General features: G+C 36.6%; 1 long non-coding RNA gene and 1 pseudogene across 1 annotated transcript in view; both read right to left on the bottom strand.

Annotated features, from left to right (window-relative positions):
- LOC144232305 (uncharacterized) overlaps nucleotides 1-16,747 on the bottom strand; it is a 110,098-nt gene that overhangs the window by 56,251 nt on the left and 37,100 nt on the right. The gene's annotated exons all lie outside the window — the stretch shown is intronic.
- Nucleotides 10,975-11,317, bottom strand: LOC144232288 (eukaryotic translation initiation factor 1 pseudogene; annotated as a pseudogene).

Consider the following 16,747-nt stretch of genomic DNA (forward strand, 5'->3'; position numbering starts at 1 on the left):
TCCAATAAGTGGAGATTAAATGGCCCCACCTCACACTGGAGTGTGGGCTACAAGGGTGACTTGCTTCCAAAGAGGAGAGCAATTACAGCAGAGAGAAGAAGGAACTTCACAGTAGGGAAACCTGGCAAGCATTACCTTCGCCAGGTAATTAACATTACATTAATAAATGAGCCTTATAACATATAGCCTTACTATGATGTGATGAGAATTCACCTCCCTGGTCTTTTTCCCAAAACCTACAACCCTGGCTAACCGTGACAAAGACATTAGACAAACTCAATCTACAAAATATTCCCACCAAACTGTCAAGTTCAGAAAGAACTAGGAAAGATGAAGAACCTGAGGAGACTGACACGTGATGATTAAATGTAATATGGTGTCCTGCAGGGGATCCTGGAATAGATCCTGAATATTAGGGAAAAAATTAGTGAAATCCAGATAAGGTCTAGAGTCCAGATAATAGTAGTATGCCAATGTTGTTTCCTTAGTGTGACAAAGGTCCCACAGTAATATAAAATGTTAAACAATTGGAGAAACTGGGAGAAGGGTATATATACTAGAATTCTCTGTACTATCTTTGCAACTTCTCTGTCAATCAAAAAGCATTCTAATATTAGAAGTTTATTTTTAAAAAGAGAACCATTGCTTTCTTTGCACTGTATACCTTTTAAGAATGGCACAATGAAAAATCTTGTATCGGATGCATTTTGACATTTCTAATTGTTCTGCTGTGGTAAAGCCACCTTGAAAAGCCTGCATTCAGATTGAGCGGCCTAACAATTCAATTATGTCCCACAAACCACCTGCACTTGGGATGTCATGAGACACAAGCTCTCTGACCTCAACTACGATAGCAGAATCCTTTTTTGATCTGACTCCTTAGTTTTTAGTAAAGGCTAAAGCCCAGTAGTAAAAATAAATAAACAGTAAATGAAGAAAAATAAGATCAATAAAAGCAATCATGTCATTACAGGTACTCAGCTGAATCTGGAAGAAAATGAACAAAGAATGCTTTTGAAAAGTTGCCCCATGAGAAGAGAGATTGTAATGGGAAGTTATTTATTCATTAAATAACCTATTCAGTAAAAATGTATTGCTCGCCTATGATGAGCTGCAACAGAGAGGACAGAGCTCCTGTGATTCTCATGGAAGTCACAATCTGGGGAAAGACTGGCAAGGAAATGGAGAATTTAAATACACTGGGAAGTGCTAGAGCCTTGTTTCTTCAATATTTGTACTTTATAAAATATACTGGATGCTGTCTCAACTTACCACCTCACCCTGCACCATTGTGGTTACAAATTCCAGATTGGGAGCAAAAATAATTTTCAGATTAAAATCTACCTCAATAAACTTAATCCCTTTTATTAGAAAGCCATTACTTAATGGTAATTTCTCTCTCCTTCAAATATTCCTTCTGCTACCACCATCCACGCTTTTATTATTAAACCATTTCACACCAACTTATGAATAAGTCACCATAGTGAACTAGTAGTATAGACTTATCCTTGAAAGGAGACTTATGATTCCTAAAGATCTATAAATGCAACTTCTCAGTAAGTGAAGAATGCATTTTTACCAGTGCCGTGAAGATTTCTTATGTCCTTTGTCTAGCAGTCTTGCAAAACATGTTACCTGATAACTATCTGACCTGACCAGTAAGCCATAGCACCATTGGGGATTTCTTTTTAATCAATTTTATCGAGGAATAAAATACACTTACTGTAAGTGTACATTTCAGTAAGTTTTGACAAATGAGATAGATATCATTGAGAAAGTTATTAAATTTTCCCATCACTCCAAAATTTCCTTCATCCCCTACCATCAACCCAACCCAGCCTAATCATTGTCTTAATTCACATATTCTGGGGAGCAGGTAGGATTAGCCATGAAAAAGACTTAGGGGAAATAATGTGAAGGATATAGGAGAAAGGACTCAGGGTGTGGAGAGCCTGCAAAGCACTGCAGCTCTGACATGTATGAAAGAAAAAAGGAAGGCCGGAAGAGGGCATAAAAAGAGATTCTTAGACTGCAAAGTGCAATTCCTAAGAAAACTTTGGCCAGGCAAAGGTGTCCTCAGACAATCTCCCATTGGAGAAGGGCTGTGTCTCTTAGGAATGGACCTGAATCCAGATCTCCTCTGTGTTCAGCCACTGACTGGGGGGTAGTATTTCATGTACGATGTGACAGTTTGTTATCTGCTGACCGGCTCCTGTATCCTGTCACTTGAGGCATTATTTCTAGTTTGGGGCTATTATAAATAAAGCTGCCATAAAAATTTCTGTACAATTGTTTGTGTAAACATATGCTTTCCTTTTTTTTTCTAAATATTTATTTTATTTGTTTTGAGAGAGAGATTGAGTAAGCAGGGGTGGGGCAAAGAGAGAAGGGAGAGAGAATCCCAAGGAGGTTCCATGCTTTTAGCACAGAGCCCAATGCAGGGCTTGAACTCACGAATGAGGTCATGACCTGAGCCAAACTCAAGAGTCAGACCCTTAACTAAACAAGCCACAAAGGAGCCCCCAGGAGCCCCCATATACTTTCATTTCTGTCAGTTAAATACACAAGAATAGGATTGCTGGGTCGTATGGTATGTGTAGTTTAACATTAGAAGAATTGGCCACACTTTTTTTCTGAGTCATATATTTTACAAGATGTCCAGTTTCGAGTTGCCCACATCCTCTCCAACACATGGCATTGTCGGTCTTTTCCAGGTTAGCCCTTCTAGTGAGTGTGCAAAGATGTCTCATTGTGATTTTAATTTGCCTTTCCCTGATGCCAGTGATGAGAAGCATCTGTTCATATGTTGACTGGACACTCCACTCCTCAGTTTCCCTAGAGTTTATGCCATTAGAGCATCTGCTCAAAATTATTTCAATCAGGCGCCGGTGTAAATGAGGTTACTGGGTGTAATTTGTTAAGTATAGCTCCTGATGTGTCAGCATTCCCTACTGAGGGAAGAATAGTAAAATAAAATAAATAATAACCTCAAGAAGGTTCTAAACCATATAAGCCATTGTTCTTAAATGTATATATACACACATATTCTTACATGTATTAATATATATATTTTTTCCTTCATTTAATCTCATGTCACCAAGCTAACACACTTTGCCAATTTATAACTGCATGCAGCTGCTAAAAACAATTCCAATAACAGGGACTTAAAATACATATTCTTCTTACAAAACAGAAATAAACACTAATGACATCGGTTCAAGAATATTTGTGCTGAAGTACCTGAGATTTTTCTCACCTTTATTTCAAGATCCCAAGATGGATACGCTGACCTCAGCCATTCCATCCCATTTCCAGAAGGCAGAAAGGGGAAGAGGAGAGGGAGAACAGTATGGCTCCCAGCTGGGGCAGCCTTTAAGAGTTGTCCTGGAAGCCCCACCCACCAACTTGTGATTGTATCTTATTAGCCACCTAATTGTAGAGAGGTTTGGAAATGTGATTTTAAACTGGGCAGATTACTGTGACCAAAAATAAACAAGGGTTCTGTTACTCAGTAAGGACAGAGTTCAGACTGAGCAAGCAGCTGGGAATCTGCAGTCTTCTTCCCCTCACACTTGAGGGTCCTAAAAAAAATTACATTAAATTATTATTCGCTGTTTAATCCCTTTTAATTCACACTCAATACATCTAGCTTCTGTCATGTAAGTTATCTTTTTTATATTTATTTTTTCAGTATATTACATCCTTCTTTCTGGAGTATTTATAATTAAATCCCTTCTTTTAAAAACATCTTCCACGCTTTATAGAAAATTATGCTGATTACTCACCCACTGTCAAGCTGCTCCTCAGCCTCCTATTTTGACTCTTTGCCCCTCTTCTCTTCTTACTTCTAAACATTCTCTCTGGCGATATCATTTGCAACTATGGCATCAATTTTAACATAACCTGCCTTCCCCCGTTGGTTCTTCTTAGCCTCAGACTTGAATTACGAATCACCTACGAGATACCTCCTTGAATTGCCAACAATCTGCTAGGTTCTTTTATCTGAAAAGCTTACAGGAAAATCAAATTCTAGATTTACAAGTTGAATTTGTCTCCCCCCACCTTATTTCACCCCAAATCTCGCATATTTTCTATCCCAGCAGATGTTACAGAATGAATAAGGATAAGGAACCTAAAGACACATCCAAAAAATTATAAATCCCCTATTATGACTCAGAATCAATGTTAAAATACTTTTATGCCCCATCTCATTTCATTTTCACCATAACACAGTAAGAAAGTTACTTTATTATATGCATTTTATGGTTGCAGAAACTGAGACTTGGAAAAGAATAATGATTAAGACCAGAGAGCTAATAAATGGTATTCTTTCTTAGTCTTGAGTCCAAAATTAGGCTGTTTCTCTCTCTTTCCGCCCCCCCCCCATTGAGATATTTAATATAACTTTCTATGTACCTACCTACCTAGGGAAAGTGACTCCTATCTCAATCTTCACGAAATTCAGCAAAGTGTATAAACTTTTAAAAAAAACTTTAAATACTCATATCCCACAGCCACTGATTTTAATGCAGGATCTTAGCATTTCTTGTCCACATTAATACAGAAACTTTTAAAAGTCTTCTTGCCAGTGTTGCCAGATTTTCTTTTCTTCGTTCTCACAAAAAGAGATACTTGCAAAACTAAATTCTGACCATGTCACTACTTGGATTATATTTCTTCAGTGATGTTTTATTATACACAGAATAGAGGCCAGGCCCTCAATGTGATAAATAGCCTGTCATGGCTGAACCCATGTCTTCTACTCTCTGTCACCTCACATTTGTCCTATGCTTTAGCCATGAGGTAATACTTGATGATTCACTCTCTTTGCTTATCCGTTTCCCTTCAGCCTGTCTTGACAACTCCTTTTCATTCTTTAGCATTTGGATTGCATATCATACTCTCTTGGAGACTTCCTGGCTCTTCCAGACAAATGTATTTCTCTCTGTGTGTCTCTGTCTCTGTCTCTGTGTCTCTCCCTCATAAACCATGATACTCTACTACATGTCCCAATACCTAAACAAGAATGAGACAATCAACTCTGACCTCTTTAAGGTAACTGTGTCTCTCTAAATCTCTATTAGTTTAGTGCCTGAAACAGTACCTATTGCTAGAAGCTCACAGTCAAGTATGAGACATGTTAAAAAATATGTAATAAAGTAAACTATGTCCTACCACAGAGTGGACTTAAGATATCATATTGGTATAGGTATTATTTATCTGTATCTTGTGTTTTGCTATTTCTTCTCCTTCCTCACAATAAGCAAAAATAATGGAATAGGTTAGGTTTTGGAAGATGTTAGTGACATGAAAGAGACTGACTAGTATTCGGTTCTTTATACAGCCAGTGAAAAGCAAGGAATGTGTTTTACATGTACAGGACTTCCCTCTTTTCTCATTCTACAACACCCAGTATACCGGCTCCTGATTCTCATAGTATTAGTTCACTTTGCCCAAGTAACAACAGCTCCAAGTTTCAATGAGTTACTACCCTAAATGTTTCTTGCCCATTAATGTTAAATTTAACTATATTTCTACTCCAGGCTTAGGCACTATTCAGTGGGTATTCTCATTTCAGGACCCATGATAAAATAATCACCATCTGAGACTTGTTAAGATAGCATAAGAGCAAGCTGCTCCACATAATTGCATACCATGATTCTGCCGCATCTACTCATAGGTACCTCAGCAAGTCACCTGGTCAAGGCTGCTGATAGAGTAGAACATGCTGGGAGGCACTAAAACTCAAATGGCAGTGGCAATGGCAATGAAATATAATTCTCTTACAGAAGAGGAAATGATTGATAACAATAAGGCAACCTACCTCACTCAGTTATTTGCTTTTTAATTTTTGTTTGTTTTTTGTAGACAGCACACAGCAGTGGTTAGAGGGCTCATCAGAGGTCAAGAGACAAAAACATTTGTCTCAGCTCTTATCCATCTCATTCAACTTCACTGAGCTATAGTTTCTTCATTTATAAAATGAAAGGATTGGGCTAGATCATCTTAAAGGTACCGTCACGTCTGTATTATGTAACTAAATTATTATTTTAATTTAATTTAATTTTATTTTATTTTATTATGGAGAGAATACACATATAAGTGGGGTAGAGGAGCCAAGGCATAGGGGGATAGAAAGAGGGAGAGAGGGAGAGAAAAAGAGGGAGAGAATCTCAAGGAGGCTCCATGTTCAGCACAGAGCCCAACACAGGGTTTGATTCCATGACCCCAGGATCACGACCTGAGCTGAAATCAAGAGTTGAATGCCCAACCAACTGAGCCACCCAGGCAGCCCTGTGTGACCAAATGTTTTAGATGGAGTGTAAAGCAAACATAAGAAGATTATGAAGAAACATTACTTCCTAGTAGGCCACTCAAGTTTTGTGTCACATTATCTAATTCTATCAATTCTCAATTTTTAAGGCCTGGTTCAAACATATTATACCACAGAGATAAATCCTTTTATACTTTATTGTGGGGTTGTTATTTTTTTCTGTCCCATGTTAGAACAACTACTTTGCTTATCTCCCATCTGACAAATAAGCAAATAAGTCATAGGTGTTCATATCTGTTAAGAGCTTTTTCAGTTGCAAATAACAGGTATTATAACTAAAATCATTGTACGCAATAGATGATTTATTAGTTAACACACCTACAAAGTCTAGAGGAGGGCAGGCTTCAGTATGCCTGATTTGATGACCAAATGATTTCACCAAGAATCTTTATCCTAAGACTGACTCCTCTTGTGGTCACAGGGTAGTTGCCAGCTGCAACTGAAATAATGGATGTTTTTCCTTCTAGTGCAAAAGGAGAATGCACACCATCCCAGTTGTGGACTAAAGGTTCTGGGCTGTCCTCTGAGTGGATCAATTGGACAAATCCAATTCCCAGAACCAATCACCAGTCAGAGGGAGAACATAATGTCAGATCCCCAAGTCTTTCCTCAATGGAGAAGGGGTAGAGGGAATGCTGGAGGCCTAAGTGATCAAGCCCATAACAAAAATCAAAGATTTATTGAGGATATTTGCTTTGTAAACTTTATCAATATTGACAAATACATCACTACCACATAAAGAGAGAAGACTATAGTAAAAACAATCCACCAGGTTAATACATGAACATATTTTTATGCTTCTAATAAGAAATATGATAACATTCTAATCTGGATTTTGTAAACTTGCAGTGTTTTTTTGTTTGTTTGTTTGTTTTTTACTGAAAGTACCTATTTGAGTAAAGTTGAATTATCTAATTTGTAGAAGCACCTAAGAGTCTTTCTTGGGGAAAAATGTTTCTCTGCAAGTGCTTAAATATTTGTGGGGAAAAATATAAATCCACTCTATTACCCCCAGAAATTTGTTATTATTTTAGCTTGCATTTAAGATCTTAAAGATATCATAACCTATTTTGCTTGATTAACTCTTTTATTGACATAAACAGAATATCCTTGTATGTGTGGAAATAATAGGAGACTACTACATTTGAGGCGGAGGAGTCCAAGATTAAAACACACACATCACAAATGCCAATCCCTTTCTGGTTTCTTCTTATTTCATTAAATAACTTCCTTTTACTTCCAGAGGAGTCCTCAGGAGAGTAGACCATATGAACGGTGTGTGGAAGAAACTGTACAGGAAGGATCTTTTTGGCTTATCTTTTTGGATAATCAGGTCTTACAGATGTGGCTTGAGTCTTTTGCATGAAATATTGGGAATTCCTAGAGCATTGGTCACACTTATTCCAAAGGAAATGCCAAAATGTATTTCACACACAAATGTAAGCAATTTTTGGATTATCTGCTTTTGTTCCTCTCCAATAGCTTGGAAAATTGAGTCAACTGCATGTGAACTTCGTATTCACAGCTAGACAGAATATAGCCTCCTCTGAATTATTCATGCTAATTATAGAGAAGGAAAAAAAGTCATGAATAAATTAAATCCACAGATGAACAAAAATATCTGTATTTCCATGGCATATTGCATTTATCACTGAGATAGAATATTTAATGGTATAATGTTTTGCCTATTAGACTTGGAATTTGGGGGGCACCCAGTTATTAGCAATTGAAGCACACACTAGAACCACAGAAATCAACAAATCACAGTTGGCCATCTGAAAGAATTTAGTGTTTTATGGAAGACAGATAAGAATACTAAGGTTTATAAAACAGTGAGACAATTGCATATGGACATAAGGGCCGAGATGGAGTTTGCAAGAACAGATATTTCAAGAGCAGATAACATATAAGCTGAATGTTAAAGAATGAGTTATCTAGCTGAAAAGGAAGGCATAATGAAATAAGGAGGCCTCAGAGCTCAGAAAAAAACCAAACATTTCCATTGAGTTTTGTCCGGCTCTAGGTAGAGTGAAAGTCTAGGGGCTTGGCTGCTGACACACCCTTAACTGGTATCACAAGAAGTTATAGCAGTGAAGGGATGCCTGGGTGTCTCAGTCAGGTAAGTGGCCAACTCTTGATTTCAGCTCAGGTCATGATCTCAGGATTCATGATTGAGCTAGGTGTTAGATTCTGTGCTGACAGTGAGAAGCCTGCTTGGGATTCTCTCCATCACTCTCTGCCCCTCCACAATTCACTCTCAAATAAATAAATAAATAAATTTTTAAAAAAGTTATGGCAGTTAAGATTAAAGTATTATGCAAAGAACCAAAGCGTCTGAGGACTTACTTTACAAAGTGTAGATTACTGGATGCCACACCTGTTCGATAAATAGGAGTACTAGCATTGGTCCCAAGGATTCACAAATTATCCAGATATTTTAAATGTTCACTAAAATTTGACAATTACTGTTCTATGACATTGGATACACATTGTAATAACCTAGGAAGTCTTAAAAGATGCAAATGCCTGGACCCATCAAGATAGTATAACTCAGTCACCATTATTTTTTTCATGGTTTCCCAGGTGATTCTTAATGTACCACCAAGTTTGAAAATCACTTGTCTGAAGGAATAATCAGTGCATTGGTTTTCTTACCTTTTTGCTGACACATCTCCACAATGACATTTGAGACCAAAAAATCATAGTCCATTTTTCTAGGTACCGAAAACTATGAGTTTCTACTAGTAGTAATTTCTACTACTGCCATAGTGATGACAATCTGGTTTTTGTGTTGGTGGTTGCCAAAACTTTGAAACAAACCTTGCAATCTAGTACAACCACCTAATTATGTCTTTATCCAAAACACAATCAGGATAACTGAAAGAATATTAGGGAAAACAAAATCTTCAGGGAGAAAGTATCTGCAAACCTCAAGTGTTGTGTATTGAGATTAAATAAATGATCCAAGAGATCTATTTCAGGTGGCTCCAGAACCACCTTAGTTTCATTAATATATTTTGACAGTGGTATGTCTTTCTACACATGTGAATCCACCAACTAATCATTGTGAGGATTCAAGTATAAGTCAAGTGGGTTTTCAAGTCGACTTTGAGACCACTTTTCGTTATTTGTTATAAGATAATTTAGGGAAAACACAGTGGTTTTTTTCCGGTTTTATGGAGATATAATTGAAATGACATTGTATTACTTTAAGATGTACAACATAATGATTGGACATGTGGATATATTCTGAAATGATTACCAAAATACAGTTAGTTAAAATTGATCACCTCACATAGTTACAATTTGTTTTTCTTGTGGTGAGAAATTTTAAGGTCTACTCTCTTAGGAACTTTCAAATATATAATACAATATTGTTCACTATAGTTATCACGCTGGACATTATATCCAAGATTTCTTTATATTAGAGCTAGAAATTTGTACTTTTTGATCACCTCCACCCATTTCTTCCACCCCTGGCAACCACCAGTCTGTTCTCTTTTTCTATGAGTTCCTCATTTTTAGATTTCACGTATACAGTATATATCTTCCTCTCTCTGACTTATTTCATTTAGCATAATGCCCTCAAGGTCACTCCATGTTGTCATAAATAGCAGAATTTCCTTCATTTTTATGGCTGAATAATATTTTCTTATTATAAATATNTTTGTGTTTTTTATACACAGATAGGAAATATATATATAACTACATATATATAGTTGTTTCTATGTCTTGGCTATTGTAAATAACACTGCAATGAACATTGGGATGTAGCTATCTCTTCAAGGTAGTGATTTCATTTCCCTCAGACATATACCCATAAGTGGAATTGCTGGACCATATGGTATTTCTATTTTTAATTTTTTGAGGAACCTCCATACTGTTTTCCATAGTGGCTGCACCAATTTACGTTCCCACCAACAGCACACAAGGTTTCCCTTTACTTCCTATCCTCATCAACACTTGTTATACCTTTTCTTTTTGATGAGAGTCATTCTAACAGGTGTGAGGTGACATCTCATTTTGGTTTGATTTACCGCTCCTTGATGCTTAGTGATGTTGAGTAACTTTTCATGTACCTCTTGGTCATTTGCCAGTCTTCTTTGGAATAATGGCCATTCAGTTCCTCTGAACATTTTTTATTGGATTGTTTTTTTGCTATTGAGTTGTACAAGTGCTTTTTAAATTTTGCAGACTGACCCCTTATTAGGTATATGACTTGCAAATATTTTTTACCATTCTTGCCTTTCATTCTGTTTATGGTTTCCTTTGATGTGCAGAGGTATTTTTATCTCACTTGTTCATTTGCTTGTTTTTCCTAATACCTATTGGGGGCAATAACTCCCTATTTTCCTTAGATAAAACCATTATAGGAAGGTACTATTTTTTTATTGATTTATTGATTGATTGATTGATTGCATGGCTCTTTTCAGTTTATTGCATGAAGGAGTTATACTATTCCTAGTTTAAAAAAAAGACCCTAAATGGTTATATTATACAAGCTGTGAGGCTTTTAAATTTGTGGGAAAAAGTGAAACAAAACAAAACAAACAAACAAAAATACGTGTGACAAGGGACAGATGGGAAATTCTATTCATTGCAAGGAAATCCTCCCTTAAGCTTCAGTGAGCCCAAAGGACTTAAAACCCATGAACCTTCAGCTGATCATCCTTAGCCAGTTCAATCTCTAGGAGGAACTGGCATACACTACTGGCATACACTCTTGCTCTGGTCACCCTGTTGAGGAGTTACTTCTCCATATTCTGGATATTCAATTACAGGCACATTTCTTCTTAAACACCTTCACCAGTTTCCTTTTATCATAATCATCAGCAATTCCTTGGACAGTAATATGGGTCTTCCTGCTGTTTCTCTTTTGAATTTTTATATGGATATTATCCTCGGTGCCAACAGGAAGCAGTTCATCACCTTATTTGCATAAGCAAAAGAGTCCAAAAAGTGTAGGTTCTGGATGGCGGACATATGATACGATTCTTTTTCCTTGGTGGAAAGGGCCTGTGGAAGGCAGCAGCTGAAGCAGACTGGCAGGGGCATGCAGAAGCTAGGGGACTGGGGGGTGAGGGGGACCTGAGTTCTGAACAGTGGCTCAGTGACTGTGGCTAGGAAGGTACTTTTTAAGTAGATGCTGACCCCACAAACCTGCACTATGCAGTCACTACCTGTTGGGCAGTACATCTCCCCAGTGTTAAGGGACAAAGGAGGCAAAGTCAGCCACTGACTTGATTTCCAGCTGTACCAGAAGGTAGAAAGAACCTGAGACTAGTCTCTACTTGTTTTGGATATGACAATGGTGAGAAACATAAGGACACTGAGAAGATGGATGTAAGAGGATGATTCCACTTATCTGTTGGCTGAAATAATGGAAGTACCAGAGATTTTAATACATGCTAATCAAGTAATAATGGAAGATGAGGGGAAGAGAAAGAAAAAAGCAATAAATTATTCTCTTTTTTATTTTTATTTTTTTCTGAAGATAGTTCCCAGCTGTTTTGAGTCTGGGCCCAGTGTTGTTTACCATGGAAACAAGTTGTTGAATAAAACAAAGACTAAGGTCATGTCTGATTTTGTGTATGGTAAGTAGTTTAACCACCGCCCTTCCCCACAGTGTCCTCTCCAAACCATTTCCACATAATGACAGGAAGTGAAAAGGAAAGTGTGCAATCCAACCTAAAGTGTCTCTTTTATCACTTTCCAAACAATGTCTTCAGGCCAGATATGAGCATTCAATACATTTTGTCCAGTGTAACGTACCTAGTAAAATGCTGTTTTGTTCTTGGCCTGTACAGTCAGTATCACCAAAAGCATTCATGATATTGCACAAGGTATTATATACAGGAAATCAAATGCATTTACTCACTGCTTTTATAAGGTTAAAAATCAAAGCCAATTGATTGCATGGATGGGGCAGACAAACACAAGGTAAACCCGTGACATTTTGCAGTGCCAGGAAGAAATGAAGTATTAAAAAGTGGGGGTGGGGTTGGTGTTAAAGGAACAAAGGAGCCAACCTGAAAGATCACAATGATCAAAACTAGAAAAATTTGACAAAAAAATTAATGTAGTATTGGATTATAATCTAAAGTACAAAATAAAGATCTATGAGCCTATATGGATGTAAACAAATGGAGGAAATGACACAAATCTCTCTTAATTAAGAATTTCTCATAATTTATATAGATACTCTCCCCTTTAGAAAATGGAGTTTAATTCCCCTATCCTTTGAATGTGGGATGGACTTAGCTACTTGCTATCATAGACTAGAATGCAGAAAAGGAAAAATAACTTCACCATGGAAAAATGTGACAAGCGTTATCTTGACCAGATGATCAATGTTAAAATCATTGGTGAAAAATCATGTTAATAGCATGTATGCCCTGATAGGATATGATATGATGAGAATGGCATTTCATCATGTGGTATTCTTCCCCAAAATTCATGACCTCACTCCAGTCCCAAGAAAAACATTAGACAAACCCAAATTCAGGGATATTCTATAAAATACCTAACCAATACTCCTTAAAACCATAAAAGTCATGAAAAACAAGGAAAGACTAAGAAGCTATCACAAGACCAGAGAAGACTAAAGGAAACCCGACCGCAAAGTACTATATGGTATTTTATCCGAATTGAGTTCTGGATCAGAAACAGACATTGATGGAAGAACCAGTGAAATTGTGCAGTTCAAATTAATAGTAATGCACCAGCATTGGTTTCTTAGTTTTGACAAATATGCCCTGGTAGTGTAAGATGTTAATGATAGGAGAAACTAGGTTAAAGGTTTATGGGACTCTCCATGCTATCTTTGCAACTTTTATGAAAATCTAAAACTATTCCAAAGTAAAAACTGCATTGAAAAAATAAAAGACAAGCCAACATTTAAAAGCATATGGGATGAAACTATCCCAAAGCATGTATTTGACCCATAATATGCAGGTAACTTAAAAATTTGTTGTGGGGGCGACTGGGTAGCTTGGAGAGTTAAATATCTGACTCTTCATTTTGGCTCAGGTCATGATCTCATGGTTCATTGGATGGAACCCTGAGTGGGACTCTGTGCTGATAATAGGGAGCCCGCTTGAGATTCTTTCTCTTTCTCTGCCCCTCCCATTCCCCTCCCATTCCCCGTGCTCTCGCTCTCTCTCTGTCTCTAAAAATAATAAGTATATTTTCCCAACACAAACAAAGAATAGTATCATTTAAATGCTTTCAAGGGTAAATTTCTTCCAAGCTATATCAAACCTGACACCATTACACAACAGGATAAAAACTTTAAAGATTTATTCACCTAATATTTATTATTGAATCCCAAATTCACCTGCAGTGGATTACTTAGTTTTTCTGTTAATTCATAGTGTTTGACATTCTTTCCCTTCAACTGGTGTGAGCTTCAGTTCCAAACGAAGTCCTTCAGTCTCATTAACTGCTTCTGTTTCCCTTTCTTGGCCATCACTGTGTTTTCTTTATCCTGTTGCTTGGAGAGGGAGCAGAGGAATTTGGAGGAGAGCTTTATTTCCATCACAAACTGTATACATTTTGATCACTGTTGGATAGTGTTCAAGTTACTCTGACTTCTTTAGTCTTGCTCCTGGGTCAGTGTTTCTTAAGGAGTAGTGTTAAGACCACCTGCATCAGAGTCACCTGGTATACTGATTCCTGCACCAGATAGGACTGACTGAGTGGGGCCTAGAATCCGATTCTAACATTGGTTCCAGGTGGCTTATTTGTCCACCATTATGAAAGTTCACAACTCTCAGGGCATCCCAAAGGAATTTCACCTTTAGTTTTAACTTTCTTTTATAGAATACCTTGAAACGTTTTTTTGTTTTTTTTGTTTTTTACAAATAGTTTATTGTCAAATTAGTTTCCACATAACACTCAGTGCTCATCCCCACAAGTGTCCTCCTCCATGCCCATCCCCCCTCCCCCCCACATCCATCAGTCCTCAGTTTTTGTCAGCATTCAAGAGTCTCTCATGGTTTGCCTCTCTCCCTTTCCCCCACCATTTCCGCCCTTCTTCTCCCCCTTGTTCCTCCGTCAATTTCCTCCTAATCCTCCTATACGTGCAAACATATGATATTTGTCCTTCTCTGCCTGACTTATTTCGCTCAGCATAACACCCTCAAGGTCCATCCATGTTGCTACACATGGCCGGATTTCATTGTTTCTCATTGCCATGTAGTATTCCATGGTATAGAGAAACCACATCTTCTTGATCCATTCATCTGTTGATGGACACTTAGGCTCTTTCCATGTTTTAGCTATTGTGGAGAGTGCTGCTATGAACATTGGGGTACACGTGCTCCTATGCCCACCTTGAAACGTTTTTAAAGTCTTCTAACTCCAAGTGAAAACTGAGATGATCCAGAATCCAGAGGCTTAGCAAGCTTTGCTCTCAACTCTTTATTAGGAAGAATCTATCAGCCCCATAATAAATGACTCATAAAAATAAAACTTCTTGTGATGGTTTCTCAATCTCAGCATTTCCAAGGACACTTTAAGCCCTCTTCAAAGATGCAGATATAAAAGGCTATACTGAGAAGTGTTCTTATACAGCTAAACATTATTTCCATATATGTGCTTCCTTAATTTTAATAGATTTCCTGCCAGTTTTCTAAACTAATGATATAGTATCAAGCATTACATATACAATATAAATAAAGAAGTAGGCTAAACTTTGGTGAAGAATAGGTCACTTAGCTGAAATTATTTGGTTTAAAAATTCCTGAAAAGATGTTTATTTTCTCAAAGTTAGCATAATTTGAAGTGTTTGTGCTTTATATTTGTTCCACTTTTCTTTGATAACTATATTTGCATTGTCTGCCTCATGGTGACATATCATTCTCATTTTCTTCTCATGTCATTTAAAATGTCAAGTTGTCTTTCATGTTAGTTAACTTTAAACCAGAAAAACTATCTCTGTGCATGTAATAGCCAACTCCAAATAGGCATTATTTCATTAACTTCATGCTTTAGAGACATGATAACTGCTTATTACAGTATAGCAGAGCTAGTATAAATCTTATTACAGTATAGCAGAGCTGGTATAAATTAAATCTCAATGGGTCATTCATTAACAAGGCAGTGTAAAGTGTCCTGGAAAGCTAGGTCCTCTGGCTAAATTTTGTGGTATTTTTCCCATAAAATTTTCCTAATATTGCTCTCATAGTTCAAACACAAATCCATTTTAATTAATTTCTAAAATCCTTTTCTCAAAAATACTAACTGAAAAGGAAGAGATTAATGCTGATTAAACCATATGACCAAACAAATCTAAAACATCAGCCCTGATGTTTCTAACCAAATGCTATTAAGACCTACACACATGTTTTTATGCACAGACTCAATATTTCCTAAGAAAATAATATGCAAAAAGCTGATGGTGACCATTGAAATATTATATTCAATTATTTCATAGACATTAGTCATTTTAAAGCAAATAATTCATTCCTTTAATATTTTGAACACTAAAGTTAACACAATCTTTACCAGGTTATAATGCTTAATAGTCCTTTAGACAGAAATCTTTGTATTCAAAAAGTCTTTGTAGTATTTTATTTTCCTGCTGGAAGATATATGTGTTTGCATGGTATTTGGCTCTGTTTCAGTCAATATAGGGGGAAAGGCTTCCAGTTATAAAACATATAGAAATCTAGTAATGACATTTTGAGTAAAAATCCTTCCCATCCATTCATTCAGCAAAAATATTCTCAGCCCTTTCCATATGCCAGGTACTATTCCAAAACTTTGAGAACAAATGTATATAAGGCAGATATGCTCCCTGCCCTTATTATGCTTGGAAACTATGCTATTGTTTTATTCCTAAAATAAGTGACTAAAGTATAATGATTTTTTTGGTCATTTTTATGCTAGTTGGATTCACCTCATATTAATAAGATTTTATAGCGCCTAATCATTACTCTTTCAACAACAACAACACACACACACACACACACACACACACACATATACACACACACAAGCCCACAGAATTTTAATCATGGTAGAATCCTAAGGCATACACTATACATGAAATAATTAGTGGTCAAGGCATTAAGAGATTTACAGAATTTGTGATCACAGCATTTATGACATAATTCAGTCAACTATATAATAAAATTAGAAAACATAAAAGTACCTGACAAGATTCTAATTCTTTGATACAAACTGCACTCTTCCCAAAGTTAGAGGAGGCATTTTTTGGAAAATCCTTATAGACTGATAAATCCTAGTCCAGAAGGTTCATGATCTTCTTCCCAAGTAAATAATTACATAATATAAATGAGCAGAGGAGGTAAGGCTATCTCTTTTACTCTCCTATAAAAACATTCTATGATTGTTACCATTCAGAAAATTATATAATGTAAGTTAATTAAAAAGGGAATTTTGAGTAAT

The sequence above is a fragment of the Crocuta crocuta genome, unplaced genomic scaffold, assembly GCF_008692635.1.
Source record: "Crocuta crocuta isolate KB4526 unplaced genomic scaffold, BGI_CrCroc_1.0 scaffold134, whole genome shotgun sequence".
Lineage (NCBI taxonomy): Eukaryota > Metazoa > Chordata > Mammalia > Carnivora > Hyaenidae > Crocuta > Crocuta crocuta.